Below are 15,238 nucleotides of genomic sequence, written 5' to 3'. Positions count from 1 at the left end.
GTCTTCTTATTCATTTCCCAGCTTTTGCACGCATATGAGGCAATTGAAAATACCATGGCTTGGGTCAGGTGCACCTTAGTCCTCAAAGTCACATCTAAAGAGGTTTTTTGCAACAGATTTGCCCAGTACAATGACTGTTATTTCCATTGGCATTGATCCTGGATCCAAGGAAAATGAGATCCTTGACAACTTCAATATTTTCTCTCTTTACTGTGATGTTTCTTACTGGTCCAGTTGTGAGGATATTTGTTTCCCTTATGTTGAGTAGTAATCCATACTGAAGGTTCTAGTCTTTAATCTTCATCAGTAAATGGTTCAAGTTCTCTTCACTTTCAGCAAGCAGGTTGTTAATGAGTCTTCCTCCAATCCCTGTGCTCCGTTCTTCTTCATATAGTACACTTACTTGGATTATTTGCTCAGCATACAGATTGAATAAGTTTGGTGAAAGGATACAACCCTGACAAAACTTTCCTGACTTTAAACCATGCAGTATGCCCTCGTTCTGTTTGAATGACTGCCTCTTGGTCTATATATATGTTCCTCATGAGCACAGTTAAGTGTTCTGGAATTCTCATTCTTCCCAATGTTATCCATAATTTGTTATGGTCCACACAATCAAATGCCTTTGCATAGTCTATAAAACACAGGTAAACATCATTCTGGTATTTTCTGCAATGATATCCCTCATTCCACATCCTTTTCAGAATCCAGCTTGAATTTCTGGCACTTTCCTGTTGATGTATTGTTGTAACTGTTTTTGAATGATCTTCAGCAAAATTTTACTTGTGTATTGTTTGATAATTTCTGCATTCTGTTAAATTATCTTTCTTTGGAAGGGGCGTACATATGGATCTCTCCCAATTTGCTGGCCAGGAAGCTATCTTCCAAATTTCTTGGCATAGATGAGCGAACAGTTCCGCACTGCATCTGTTTGTTGAAATATCTCAACTGATATTCCATCAATTCCCGGAGCCTTGTTTTTCACCAATGCCTTCACTGCATCTTGGACTTCTTCCTTCAGTACCATCAATTCCTGATCATATACTACTTTCTGAAATGGATGCATGTTGACCAGTTCTTTTTGGTAGAGTGACTCTGTATATTCCTTCCATCTTCTTTTGATGCTTCTTGAATTGTTTACTGTTTTCCCTGTAGAATCCTTCAACATTGCAACTCAAGGCCTGAATTTTCTCTTCAGTTCTTTCAACTTGAGAAATGCTGAGAACGTTCTTCCCTTTTGGTTTTCTAACTCCAGGTCTTCGCACATTTCATTATGGTACTTTGTCTTCTCAAGTTGCCCTTCAAAATCTTCTGTTCAGCTCTTTTACTTCATGATTTCTTCCATTTATTTTAGTTACTCGACATTGAAGAGCCAGTTTCAGAGTCTCCTCTGACAACCATTTTTGTCTTTCTTTCTTTCCTGTCTTTTTAGCGACTGTCATGGATTAAACTATGGCCCCCCCCCCAAAAAAATGTGTGTATCAACTTGGTTAGGCCATGATTACCAGTATTCTGTAGTAGTCCTCCATTTTGTGATTGTAATTTTATGTTAGGAGGTTTAGGGTGGGATTGTAACACCCTTACCAGGTCACATCCCTGATCCAATGTAAAGGGAGTTTCCCTGGGGTGTGGCCTGCACCACCTTTTATCTCTAAAGAGATAAAAGGAAAGGGAAGCAAGCAGAGAGTTGGGGACCTCGTACCACCAAGAAAGAAGCACTGGGAGCAGAGCACGTCCTTTAGACCTGGGGTTCCTGGGCAGAGAAGCTCCTAGTCTAGAGGAAGATTAATGAGAAAAAGCTTCCTTCAGAGCCGACAGAGAGAGAAAGACTTCCCCTGGAGCTGACACCCTGAATTGGACTTTTAGCCTACTTTACTGTCAGAAAATAAACTTCTCTTTGTTAAAGCCATCCACTTGTGACATTTCTGTTATAATAGCACTAAATAACTAAAACAGTGAACTTTTGTTTTCTTGATGTATGATGTTCTTGATGTCATCCCACAACTCATCTGGCCTTCAGTCATTAGTGTTCAATGGGTCAAATCTATTCTTGAGATGGTCTCTAAATTCAGGTGGAATATACTCAAGGTCACATTTTGGCTCTGGTGGACTTGCTCTAATTTTCTTCAGTTCCAACTTGAATTTGCATATGAACAATTGGGGGTCTGTTCCACAATTGCCCCTGGCCTTATTCTGACTGATGATATTGAGCTTTTCCATCATCTTTTTCCACAGATGTGTATTCTGCCTGGTGAGGTCCATGCTTATAGCCATTGCTTATGTTGTTGAAAAAAGGCATTTGCAATGAAGAAGTCGTTGGTCTTGCAAAATTCTATCATGTGATCTCCGGCATCATTTCTGTCACCAAGGCCATATTTTCCAACTACCAATCCTTCTTTTTTTTTTTTTTTTGCTTTCTCATTCCAATCACCAGTAATTATCAATACATCTTAAGTGCATGTTTGTTCAATTTCAGGCTGCAGAAGTTGGTAAAAATCTTCCTTTTCCTCATCTTTGGTGTTAGTGGGTAATGGGTAAGTTTGGATAATAATCATAGGTCTTCCTTTTAGCCATATAGATATTATTCTATCACTGGCACTGTTGTACTTCAGGATAGATCTTGAAATGTTCTTTTTGATGGTAATGAATTGTTGCCGTTCCCCTTCAATTTGTCATTTCTGGCATAGTAGAGCTTATGATTGTCCAATTCAAAATGGCCAATACCAATTCATTTCAGCTCACTGATTCCTAGGATATTGATATTTATGGGGTCCATTTCCTTTTGGACGACTTCCAATTTTCCTAGATTCATACTTCGTACATTCCATGTTCAGATTATTAACGGATGTTTGCAGCTGTTTCTTCTCATTTTGATTTGTGCCACATCAGCAAATGGAGGCCCTAAAAGCTTGACTCCATCCATGTCATAAAGGTCGACTGTACTTTGAGGAGGCAGCTCTTTCCCAGTTGTATTTTGAGTGCCTCCCAACCTGAGGGGCTCATCTTCTGACGCTACACTAGACAATGTTCTGCTGCTATTTATAAGGTTTTCATTGGCCAATTTTTCGTAAGTAGACTGCCAACTTCTTTCTAGTGTGTTCTGGTCTGAAAGCTCCACCATGGGTGGCCCTGCTGGTATTTGAAATACCGGTGGCATAGCTTCTGGCATCACAGCAATACGGAAGCCACCACAGTATGACAAACTGACATTTAGTATAAATCCAAGATCCTAACATCTCCTACAAGGCTTTTAAGTACCTGGCTCAATGTGATTTCTCCCATCTAATACTTTCTGTTCTTTCCCCTCACTCTCTGTACTTCAGTGAACTCTTGTCTTCAGGTTTCCTGAAGAAGTTCATCGATTCTTTCAAGCTTTTGCACGTGGTACTATCTTTATCTGAAATATGCCTCTCTTTTAGCCCAAACTCACACACACGCCCTTCTCTTAGGTCACATCGACTTAACATTTCATGTCATCTATCTTAGTTATCTAGTGCTGCTATAATAGACACACCACAAGTGAGTGGCTTTAACAAATGGAATTTCTCACAGTTAAGAGAATAGAAGTTCGAGTTCAGTGTGGTGGCTCTCGGGGTAAGGCTTTCTCTCTCTGTTGGCTCTAGAGGAAGGTCTATGTCTCTTTTGAGCTTCTGTTCCTTAGGGATCTTCATGTGGCTTGGCATCTCTCTTCCTCCATCTCTGCTTGCTTTCCTGGCTTGATCAGTCTGTTCTTTTTATATCTCCAAAGAGATTGACTTAAGACAAACCTACATTAATACAGTGTCATTAACATAACAAAGAAAACCCATTCCCAAATGGATTATAACCACAGGTAGAGGGATTTGGATTTACAACACATTTTTTTTCTTGAGGGGAGGGGGCACAATTCAATCCGTAACATTATCTTAAAAGTCACTTTTCAGCGGGTCCTTCCTTCTGTGGCATCCTAAGGCAATCTAGATCATACCATTATCCGCTGTATGGAACTCCTCAGTTTTCCTTTTATAACAGTTCTCCCTCCTGTACAAATTCTTGTGTCTTTGGCTTTTATCTGTCATTTTCACTACAATTGAAGCTCCCAGAGTGGACAGGAGAAATCTACTTTTCCCTCCTTTGGATTCCCAGGGGGAAAGCACAGGGCTGGCACAGGTCAGGACTGAAGAAGTGTCTACAGAATGGAGGAGGTGGGAAGTGTTTAGAGGAACAGGTGAAGAACCCTCGGAGGTGAGAGGAGGGGAGGCTTCAGGAAAAGGTGGTATAGACTGCCAGGATGGGGGTAAATTTTCATCTGGCTCCAACTTGGAGGTCTCCAGCAAAGCACCTAAGCAGGAGTGGATCAAAGGACCTGGGAACAAGCAGGTGTCCTCTGCCCTGTGTGGCCTCAGTCAGGATCAGGCAGATGAAAGTTGAAGCCGCACAGACTGGTGGTTTGGTGTTGTGGGTGGAGCCCATCAAGAGATTTTAGAGCCATCACCTCACACCAAGGGACGCTCACTGGTGGGCTTTACCGTCAGTTTCTTCCAGAGACGCCGCCCATAACTATTTCTTGTCTCCACAGCATATTTCCTGGAACAGGCTAAGTCTGAGTGTCATTTCACCAACCAGAAGAAGCAGGTGCGGTTTGTGCAGAGATTCGTCTATAACCAGGAAGAGTATGTGCGCTTCGACAGCGACGTGTGGGAGTTCGAAGCGGTGACAGCACTGGGGCAGCCAGATGTCCAGTACTGGAACAGCCAGAAGGAGATCCTGAATAACAGGTGAGCAGCAGTGAATAGGTTCTGCAGACAGAACTACAGGGTTATGGAGAGCCTCACGGTGCAGCAGCGAGGTGAGCAAGGGGGGTGGGGGGGTACCTGCAAGCAGGGGAGAGTGTGTGAATGTGTGTGTGTGTACGTGGTGTGGTGTGGGTCTGGGTGTGAGAGGGCAGAGGAAGGGAATGTTGGGGTGGGCCAGGGTGTGAGAGGGCAGGAGAAGTGAGAGAGAGAGTGTGTGTGTGTGCGTGCTTGCATGCGTGTGTGTGCCTGAGATGTGAGAGGGCAGAGGAAGGGAGAGAGCATGTGTGTGCACAGGCCTGGGGTGTGAGAGGGCAGTAGAAGGTACGGTGTGTGTGTGTGTATGGTGTGAGCCTTGTGTGTGAGAGAACAGAGGAAGCAAGAGTTGGGGGGGAGGTTTGTGAGAGGGCAAAGGAAGGAAGTGTGTGTGTATGAGTGTTCCTGAGGTATGAAGGAGCAGAGGAAAAGAAAATATGCCTCTGGGGAAGGGGGTGTGGAGGCAGTAGGGAGGCCATCAGGTTGTCCTCTGGACCATCGTGGGGAGAGCTGAGGGAAGAGGGGAGATGGGAAAGTAAACATTTGGGATAATGTGAGGTTAGTCACAGACTATCCTTGGCATGATGTATGTATGTATGATTCTGCCATTGAGTAGACTCTGACTCATAGGACAAAGTAGAGCTGCCCCATAGGGTTTCCAAGGACAGCTGGTAGATTCAAACTGCCAACATTTTGGTTAACAGCCTGAGCTCTTAACCACTGTGGCACCAGGGCCCCTATCCTTACCATAAAAAAAAAAAAAAAAAAAAAAAGCCCTTCTTAATTCTGAAATCCCTGAGATAAAAAGTGTGCTGTTGCTTTATTCGCATAAGCATTTTATTGAGGAAAAAGTGCCAGAGTAATTTGTTTAGTTATCTCTTCATAGGTGGAGGTGAAGGAAATTCCGAGGTACTTCTGACATTTCTGAGGCTTCTTTTAGGTCTAAATTTCCTGATATTTTTGTTGGGTTTTTTTTTTCCCCCCATATATATGTATTTTTTTTAATTGTACTTTAGGTGAAGGTTTACAGAACAAACTAGCTTCTCATTAAACAGTCAGTACACACATTGTTCTATGACATTGGTTAACAACTCCACGACATGTCAGCATTCTCCCTTCTCAACCCTAGTTTCCCTATTACCAGTTTTCCTGTTCCCTCCTAACGTCCAGTCCCTGCCCCAGGGTTGGTGTGCCCCTTTAGTCTGGTTTTGTTCCACGGGTCTGTTCAATCTTCAGCTGAAGCGTGAACCTCAGAAGTGACCTCATTACTGAGCTGAAAGGGTGTCCAGGGGCCATACTCTCAGGGTTTCTCCAGTCTCTGTCAAGCTAGCAAGTCTGGTCCTTGTTTTTGAATTAGAATTTTGTTCTACTTTTTTCTCCAGCTCTGTCTGGGTCCCTCTGTCGTGATTCCTGTCAGAGTAGTCAGTGGTGGTAGCCGGGCACCATCTAGTTGTACTGGAATCAGTCTGGTGGAGGCCATGGTAGATGTGGTCCATTAGTCCTCTGGACTAATCTTTCCCTTGCATCTTTAGTTTTCTTCATTCTTCCTTGCTCCCAAAGGGGAGAGACCACTGGAGTATCCTAGATGGTGGCTCGCAGGCTTTTAAGGCCTCAGAGAATGTAGAACATATTCTTTATAAACTATGTTATGCCAGTTGAGCTAGGTATTCCCCAAAATCATGGTCCCCACAGTCCTCAGCCCAGCAATCTGGTCCCTCAGGGAGTTTGGATGTGTCTGTGGAGCTACCACGACCTTGCCTTGTACAGGTTGTGCTGGCTTCCCCAGTATCGTGTACTGTCTTACCCTTCATCAAAGTTTCCACTTATCTATTATCTATTAAGCGTTTTTCCACCCTCACCTCTCCCCTCCCTCGTAACCAAAAAAGATTGTTTCTTCTTGTATGTAAACCTTTTCATGAGTATTTACAGTAGTGGTCTCATACAATATTTGTCCTTTTGTGATTGACTTATTTTACTCAGCATAATGCCCTCCAGATTTATCCATGTTATGAGATGCTTCACAGATTCATCGTTGTTCTTTATCGTTGCGTAATACTCCATTGTGTGTATGTGCCACAGTTTGCTTATCCGTTCACTTGTTGGTGGGCATCTAGGTTGTTTCCATCTTTCTGCTATAGTGAACAATGTTGCAATGAACATGGATGTGCATATGTCTATTCTTGTGATGACTCTAGGATATATTCCTAGTAGTGGGATTGCTGGATCATATGTTATTTCTATTTCTAGCTTTCTAAGGAAGCACCATATCATTTTCCAAAATGGTCGTATCATTTTGCATTCCCACCAGCAGTGCATAAGACTTCCGATCTCCATGCAGCCTCTCCAACATTTGTTATTTCCTGTTTTTTTTATTCGTGCCAGTAATGTCGGGGTGAGATGGCATCTCATTGTGGTTTTGATTTGCATTTCTCTAATGGCTAGAGATCGTGAGCGTTTCCTTATGTGTCTGTTGGCAGCTTGAACATCTTCTTTGGTGAAGTGTCTGTTCATTTCCTTTGCCCATTTTTTAATTGGATCATTTGTATTTTTGTTGTAGAGGCGTTGGATTTTCTTGTAGATTAGAGATTAGACCTCTCTCTGATTTGTAATAGCCAAAAATTCTCTCCTAGTCTGTAGGTTCTCTTTTTACTCTTTTGGTGAAGTCTTTTGATGAGCATTAAGTGTTTAATTTTTAGAAAAAATAATAATAATAAGATCCCAGTTATCTAGCTTCTCCTCTGGAGCTTGTGTTGTTGGTTGTGGTTTACTGGTTTTTTAATGTATATATATTTTTAAACAGTTGAAATAATTGTGCAAATAGCTCTTTTGAAGTATAATTTTATTAACATATCGATGTTGCTATTTTTATAAGAATGCTAGGAGTTTTTAACTAGTTACACATTATTGCTTTGTGTAGTTAATAATAACTTATTTCATAGTCTTTGTTAGCTCTTTTTTTTAATATTGCCTAATACTCAGTTGAAATTTTCTCTTTTTGTTTTTAATTTACATTTCTTGATTTCTGAGGCTTTTAAACATTTTTCATATATCTATTGGCCAATTGTAATTACTACTCTAAGAATTACCCATTGACTATTTTCTCTAGAGTTCTAGTGTTTTTTTCAGAGAAATGGGTTCTGTACAAAGTAAGACTATTAATGTTGCTGCTATTTGACTCAGCATTTTCTTCAGTTTGTGGTTTATAGTTCTACACTGTTATTTTCAATGTTAAGAATTTGAACACTTTTATTAAATGAGATACAGTGCAAAATTGTTGGTAATGACTCACCACCGATCTTAAATCTAGCATTTTGTGGTATTGCGAAAATGTTGTCTCCCAAGTTTTTCCTTCTTTTTATTAAAAAATAGCTGTATTCACTGAGGGTCTGCTAGTGTCCGGGATTGTCCGGTGAATTAAGTACTATTTTAATGAGCCCCAGACCCTAGCCTGAACTCAAATGTCAGTTTTGAAAGAGAGACAGCTGTAAAAGTGTGGCAATGCCAGTACTAGATGCAGTTGTTTTGGAAAAGGAGAGACAATGATGAGGTAAGTGTAAATATTAGAACTTTTTGGAGTAAATGAATTTCCCCACTAACTCAGACCTCATGCTTCCTTGGGACTCAACTCATAGAGTTAGAGAATCACCTCTGTCTATTCCTGCCTCCCAGTGGTAGAACCATTTCTGTGGCTCTAAAGGTGTGAGCGTACCCAGACAGCATTTTAGGACTTCATGCTCTTATCTCCCCACCTATCCCACTGCTATTCCCCAATCTCTCCACACTACTTTGAATCACCTTTTCTCTCAGAGTAAACAGGGATAATAACAAGTTAACATATATTGAATGCTAGGTTCCAGTCACTGTTTTGCATATTTTAATTGCATCAATTTTCACATAACCTTAGGAGGTAAGTTACTGTTATTATCCCTCTTTATATGTGAGAGAGCTGAGAAACAGAGGAATTAAAAAAAAACTCTCCAGGATCATACAGTAACAGGCAGGGCCTGGATTTGAACCCAGCCATCTTGGCACTAAAAATCATGCTTTTCACTAAACACAACATGGCTTGCAAAGATTTGTAAACACATAAACAGCGAAGAACCATTTCAATTATTTAAAAACCCACGATTTTACTCATGTTTCTCAAATCTAATGACTCCATGTTGTAAGGATTAAATTCAAGGCCCATAACATACTGACTCATATGGACACATGGCCAGCTTTGAGGAGGTCCACCCAAGGTTTGAGCCTGGGTTTGAAGAGACACAGAAAAGTAGCCAAACAAGAGTCACTTGTGTTCTTACTTGTCTTCCTCACTTACTCTCTCTGCCTTTTCTCTCCTAGTTGAGCCTGTGGTGACTGTGTATCTGGCAAAGACTCAGCCCCTGCAGCACCACAGCCTCCTGGTCTGCTCTGTGAATGGTTTCTATCCAGGCCACATTGAAGTCAGATGGTTCCGGAACGGCCAGGAAGAGGAGGCTGGGGTTGCCTCCACAGGCCTGATCCAGAATGGAGACTGGACCTTCCAGATCCTGGTGATGCTTGAAACCATTCCTCAGAGTGCAGAGGTTTACTCCTGCCAAGTGGAGCACCCAAGGCTGACGAGCCCTGTCACAGTGGAATGGAGTGAGAAGCTCTCTGACCTCATTAGTTCCTTACTCACCAAGAAGGGGGCTTTGCTTATCCCTGAGTGTAGGGTTTCTCCTCTTCCTGCCCCATGTTTTCATTTGCTCCATGTTCTCTTCTGCTTCAGCACAGGTCACTGAGGGTAGTATCTCTGTGATTCTTTCCACAAATACCTATATCCCCTGGGGAGACAGTTATTCCTGGCAGGCAGAAATGAGGTTGTTCCTGTTTTGAACCTTCTCATGATATCACAGGACATGGTCACCCTCTTGGCCCTGGGTACCAGACCCCTGCTTCCTAGGCTGGGCTTCTGCTTCCTGTGCTGTTGCTCTGAGTTGTATAGATGGTCACTGTGATCTGAGGAGAGAAGCGTCCTCTACAATGCAGGGCCCTTCCTGACCTGAGGGGAATGCAATCTCAGCTCTGCCTTTTAGTAGCTCTGTCACTCTAGACAAGCTACTTAACCTCACTGAGTCCCAGGCTCCTCACACATCAGATGTGTGGTGAACTTTATGTCACCATAATTTTTAATGAATTCGGTGCCCAAACCTTGTATCTACTGAAGTGATTTTAAACCTTTGTTTCCCCAGAAGTGGCCAATTATTCTATTTTACAGAGCAGACCTCTTCCTCCATTCTCAAAGCTCTGAATCTCAGGGTCTCAATTACAGAAGTTGAATTTGGGTAAAAATCACTAAAGCTGGCTTCTTCTCTTAGAGGCACAATCTGGATCTGCACAGAGCAAGATGCTGAATGGAATCGGGGGCTTGGTTCTGGGTCTGCTCTTCCTAGGGGTGGGGCTGTTCATCCACTTCAGGAACCAGAAAGGTAAGGCGCCTGGTGGTAGCTGAGATTCCCCATGGACTTCTCCAAGGGAAGAAATATGACATTGTTCAAGTTAGTTTTCTGTGCAAAGGTGACCCTGTATAAAGCTTTTGCTTTCCAATCAATCACAAATTTTGGGACATCCAGAAATAAAGAGCCCATGGTTCTTTTGTCAAAGCATAGGGGTCATAACCTGTGGCAGATAAAAGAAAGGCTACTGTGTATGGAGATCTTGGGCCAGGATCCTGGGACAAATGAAAGGGGATCACAGAGGCTAACAAAATTATGCTGGATTTGTGTGGCAGAAGCTTCATAGACAGCAGGCTCTCAGACTCTGCTCTCTTCTCTGCCTTCGTGTGACATGGGTTGTGGTGTCAGAGAAAGTTCAGGAGGGAGGTTTAGGACTGAGGACATGGTATGAGGGGACAGACGTGCTTCCATATCATATAAACACACATCTTCCTCTCTCTTTCCTAGGACACTGTGGACTTCAGCCAACAGGTAATGCACTTTAATCCTCTTTTAGAATTAGATTTGGTTCTCCTAGAATCGATAGTCGAACTACAAGACAGGAGACAGAAATATCAGGGAAGACTTTGGATTCAGACTTCTCATCAGGCAGTTTTTGCTAAAGATTCTTCTCTCTGCTTAAAAGCCCTGTGCTCCAGAGAAGCCTTGGGTCATGAAGACTTAAGGCATTTTTTTCTTTCTTCTGACTGGGTTGCTATAACTTGAGGGCCTGAGAGAGGGGGAGAAGAAGTTGCTTGTAGAGTTAGGTTTGGAAACAACACTCTTCTCTATCTTCTTCGGGACACATGAGCTGAAGTGAAGATGATGACACTCAAGGAAGAACTTCCTGTCCCAGCTTCTTCACAGCATGAACAGATTTTGTGCTTCACCTTTATTCTTCCTCAAAGAGAAGACGTCTTCATCCTGGTTCAGTGACTCAATAGAAAATGTCATCCTTAATGGGTTTCTTCAGCCTCTGGCTTAGAGTGCCTTGTGTTCATTTTTCCCGGTTTCCTTTTTATTCAACCCTTACGCCTTCCCATCCCTCTGAACCCACCTTCTACTCACATTACTTTATAAAAGTTTTCTCAAATAAGCATGGAGTGAAAATCATCTCTTCCCTACAGCTTCAAGAAAAAGCAGTAGAAACAAAAGGGAAAAGGATTACATTACAATACAATAATCGCTTTCTCTTATAGTCCTAAATTTTAGTCAGCTGTGGAGTGGGAATATTTCCTTGCCTCCTTACCTGCTTTATCTTGGGTTCTCTGTGTTCAGTAACGAATGTTTCACTGAGCTGGGAGAAAGCCTTTTAATGCACCCAAATCGTGGTGGTCTCCTACACCTTTGCCCCATGGGCTACAGATGGGAAAAACAAACATGAGAACCCATGGTGTCTGGAACTATTAGGTTGTCAGTATTTTTAATTAATTTCTTCACGAAGGCCCATACTTTCATGTTTTGAATCTTTGTTTGGGTGTGTGGGTGTCTATGCGCACGCGCACGCACGCGTGGACATGTTGAGTATTAAATACCAGCCATAAACCCAATTATAATTTTAAAAAACAAGTAAGCAAGAGTATTGCTTGTTTGTTTGATTTTTAGAACTTAATATTCCGATACTTAATTTTGTAAGGAAAACAGTATTTCACAAGGGAATTTTATTAAAAAGAAGCATATCGAGGAGTGACTAACTCTATAATATGCTAAAACATATTAAACATCAGTTTTAGTAAACATATTTTTGGTATTGATTATTGTTGGTTAAATATACCAGTGAAACAGTCTAGAATGAGATACCAAAACATTTGAGGTTTACTTTAAGATAAATGGAGAGTTTCTAGTTGTTATTAAGGTCTATCCTAAACTCATTTCTGTCAACAAATATAAAGAAAGTATAAAATTAATAAAGAGATAATAACTATTATTATTTTCACTTTTATGACTATCATCTTTATATCTAGGCTAAAGAATTAAAAAAAAAAAAAAAAACTTTCTAAACCCCAATGCATTGCTGGTGAAAATGTATGATGTTACAACCACTTCAGAAAACAGTTTGGCAATTTCTTAAAAACTTAAACATACATCTGTCATATTGTTGTTGTTAGGTGATGCTTAATCAGCATCCACTCGTAACAACCGTACGCATAACAGATCAAAACGTCGCCTAGTGCAACGTCACCCTCACAGTTGGTGCTGAGTTTGATCCCATTTTTGCAGATGTCAAGCCATCTCATTGACAGTCTCTCTTATTTGCTGAACCCCTCCTTTGCCAGGCAGAAAAAAATCTCTATAGTTTTATGCAAACAAACATCAGTAAGCAAATCAAAGCTATAAATAATTTCTCAAGCTGAAAGAACTGAAGAAAAAAAGTAATCCTCGAGCTGCAATATTGAAGGGTTCTACTGGGAAAATATTAAACAACACAAGAAGCATCAAAAGAAGATGGAAAGAATACACAGAGTCACTATACCAAAAAGTACTGGTCAACGTTCAACCATTTCAGGAGGTAGCATATTATCAGGAACCGATGGTACTGCAGGAAGAAGTCTAAGCCTCATTGAAGGCATTGTCAAAAACAAGGCTCTAGGGATTGATGGAATACTAACTGAGATGTTTCAACAAACAGATGCAACACTGGAAGTGCTTGCTCATCAACGCCAAGAAATTTGGAAGACAGCTACCTGATCAACTAACAGAAAGAAATCCATATTTATGCCTATTCCCAAGAAAGGTGATCCAACCAAATTTGGAAATTATCGAACAATATCATTAATATCACATGAAAGGAAAATTTTGCTGAAGATCATTGAAAAGTGGCTGCAGCAGTATATCGACAGGGAGCTGCCAGAAATTCAAGCCAGATGCGGAAGAGAGCCTGGGACCAGGGATATCATAGCTGTTATCAGCTGGATCCTGGCTGAAAGCAGAGAATACCAGAAAGATGTTTACCTGTGTTTTATTGACTATGCAAAGCATTCAACTGTGTAGAGCTTAACGAATTATGGATAACATTGTGAAGAACGGGGATTCCAGAACACTTAACTGTACTCATGAGGAACCTGTATAGACCAAGAGAACCAGGCCATGCTGCGTGGTTTAAAGTCAGGAAAGGTGTGTTAGGGTTGTATCCTTTCTCCATACTTATTCACACTCTATGCTGAGTAAATTACCCAAGAAGCTCTACTATATGAAGAAGAACGTGGCATAGGGATTGGAGGAAGACCTGTTTGAAACCTGGGGGCTGCCTGTATTTAAAAAAAGTAACTGATTGTAAATTTTCCCTGCTTTGCAACCCGTACAATATGTATTTCTTTTTCTTGCCATTTTTCATTGCCTACAACTTCTACTACTCCAGATATCAAAGGAAAAAAATTTTTAATATTTAACCAATGAATCTCATGTATGTGCAGTACTTTAGCTATCGTTCCTCAGATTGAGGTAATTTCTTTTCAATACTAGATTGCTGATATATATATATTTTTAAAATCAAGAACAGTTGTTGACTTTCATCACGATGCTCATATGGCTTTTCTTCTTCCTTCAGTTAATGTGGTGGATTGCATTAGTTGATTCTCAAATGTTTAAACAAACTTGAATTTCTGGAATAAAACGAACTTGGTCATGATGTATTATCCTTTTTATGTATGGTAGGTGGTGTCCCCCTCACCTGCGCTTTGAGTATATGTGACTAATAAACTGTCAATCTCATCTGCCAATGTTAGGTATTGTGTGTTGGGCCATCTTGTACTAGTTACAATGGGGTTATTCACCAATGGGGTGAATAGGAGGTGGTCAGAACATATGCAGACCAGAAATACTATCCTATTTTCAGTTGACATGAGGGTCTATATAAAAATTCCCAAAGAATCTGCAAAAAATAAACCTCCTAGAATAAGGGAGTTCAGAAGCTTGCAGGATTCAAAATCAACAAAAAGATCAATTGCATTTCCACATACAGCAATGAAGACAAAATTTTTAAGAATATAATACCATTTATAATCACTCAAACAAAAGAAACTTAAGTATAACTCTAACAAAATATGTATGGGACTTGTTTGCTGAAGTGCTGACGAAAGAAATCAAACAAGATCTAAATAAGTGGAAAGACATGTTGTGTTCATTGACTAGAAAACTGAACACGGTAAAGATGCCAATTCTCCCTAAACTGCCCAAACTGATATCCAGGTTTAATGCACTTTCTATCTAAATCCTAGCAAAAATTTTAGTAGATGTAGACAAAGTTATTCTAAAATATGTATGGAAAAGCAAAGAAACTAGAATAGCTAAAACAAATTTGATAAAGTGAAATAAAGTTGGAAGAATCTCTCTAACCATACTTACATAGCCACAGTCATCAAGGTTTATCAGTACTCGCAGAGGAGTAGACACACGGATCCATAGAACAGTATACAGAACTAGTAAGCCTAACTCATTTTTGACAAAGGTACGACACAATTCAATGGAGGCAGGATAGTCTTTTCAAATGAAGGTGCTAGAGCAAGTGAATATCCATAGGCAAAAAAGAGAGAAAGAAAAAGAAACAAACTCAACCTAATTCTCGCTTACACCAAATTTCCCCTAAAACAGATCGTAAATTTAAATGTAAAACTTTTAGGAGAAAACTTCAGTACCCGTGGCTTGGTGAAAAGTTCTTAGACATGACGCCAAAAGCACAGTTCATAAAAATGAAACATCAATAAATGGGACTTTATCAAACTTAAATTTTTTTGTTCTACAAGATAGTCTGTTGAAAGGATGAAAAGAGAAGCTACAGACAGGGAGAAAATATTTGCCACCCACATAACTCACAAAGGACACATCTCTAGAAAATACAAAGAACTCTCAAAACTGTACATGTGAAGATTATAGAAATAACAAATGTTTTCCCACCTATGTATTTGCCACAGTAAAAATAAAGAATATAAGATGCCGGTCCTATAATAGAATTATATACTGGTGAATATTATT

The 15,238-nt window shown here is 40.6% G+C and overlaps 1 pseudogene; it reads left to right on the top strand.

Annotated features, from left to right (window-relative positions):
* The first annotated feature begins 2,530 nt into the window (after positions 1 to 2,530).
* LOC100665834 (DLA class II histocompatibility antigen, DR-1 beta chain-like) lies at positions 2,531 to 14,060 on the top strand (annotated as a pseudogene).
* The last annotated feature ends 1,178 nt before the right edge of the window (positions 14,061 to 15,238 follow it).

Source organism: Loxodonta africana, chromosome 1 (assembly GCF_030014295.1).
Source record: "Loxodonta africana isolate mLoxAfr1 chromosome 1, mLoxAfr1.hap2, whole genome shotgun sequence".
NCBI classification, from domain to species: domain Eukaryota; kingdom Metazoa; phylum Chordata; class Mammalia; order Proboscidea; family Elephantidae; genus Loxodonta; species Loxodonta africana.
Note: the sequence above shows the minus strand (reverse complement) of the source record. Positions and strands in the feature narration are given on the sequence as shown.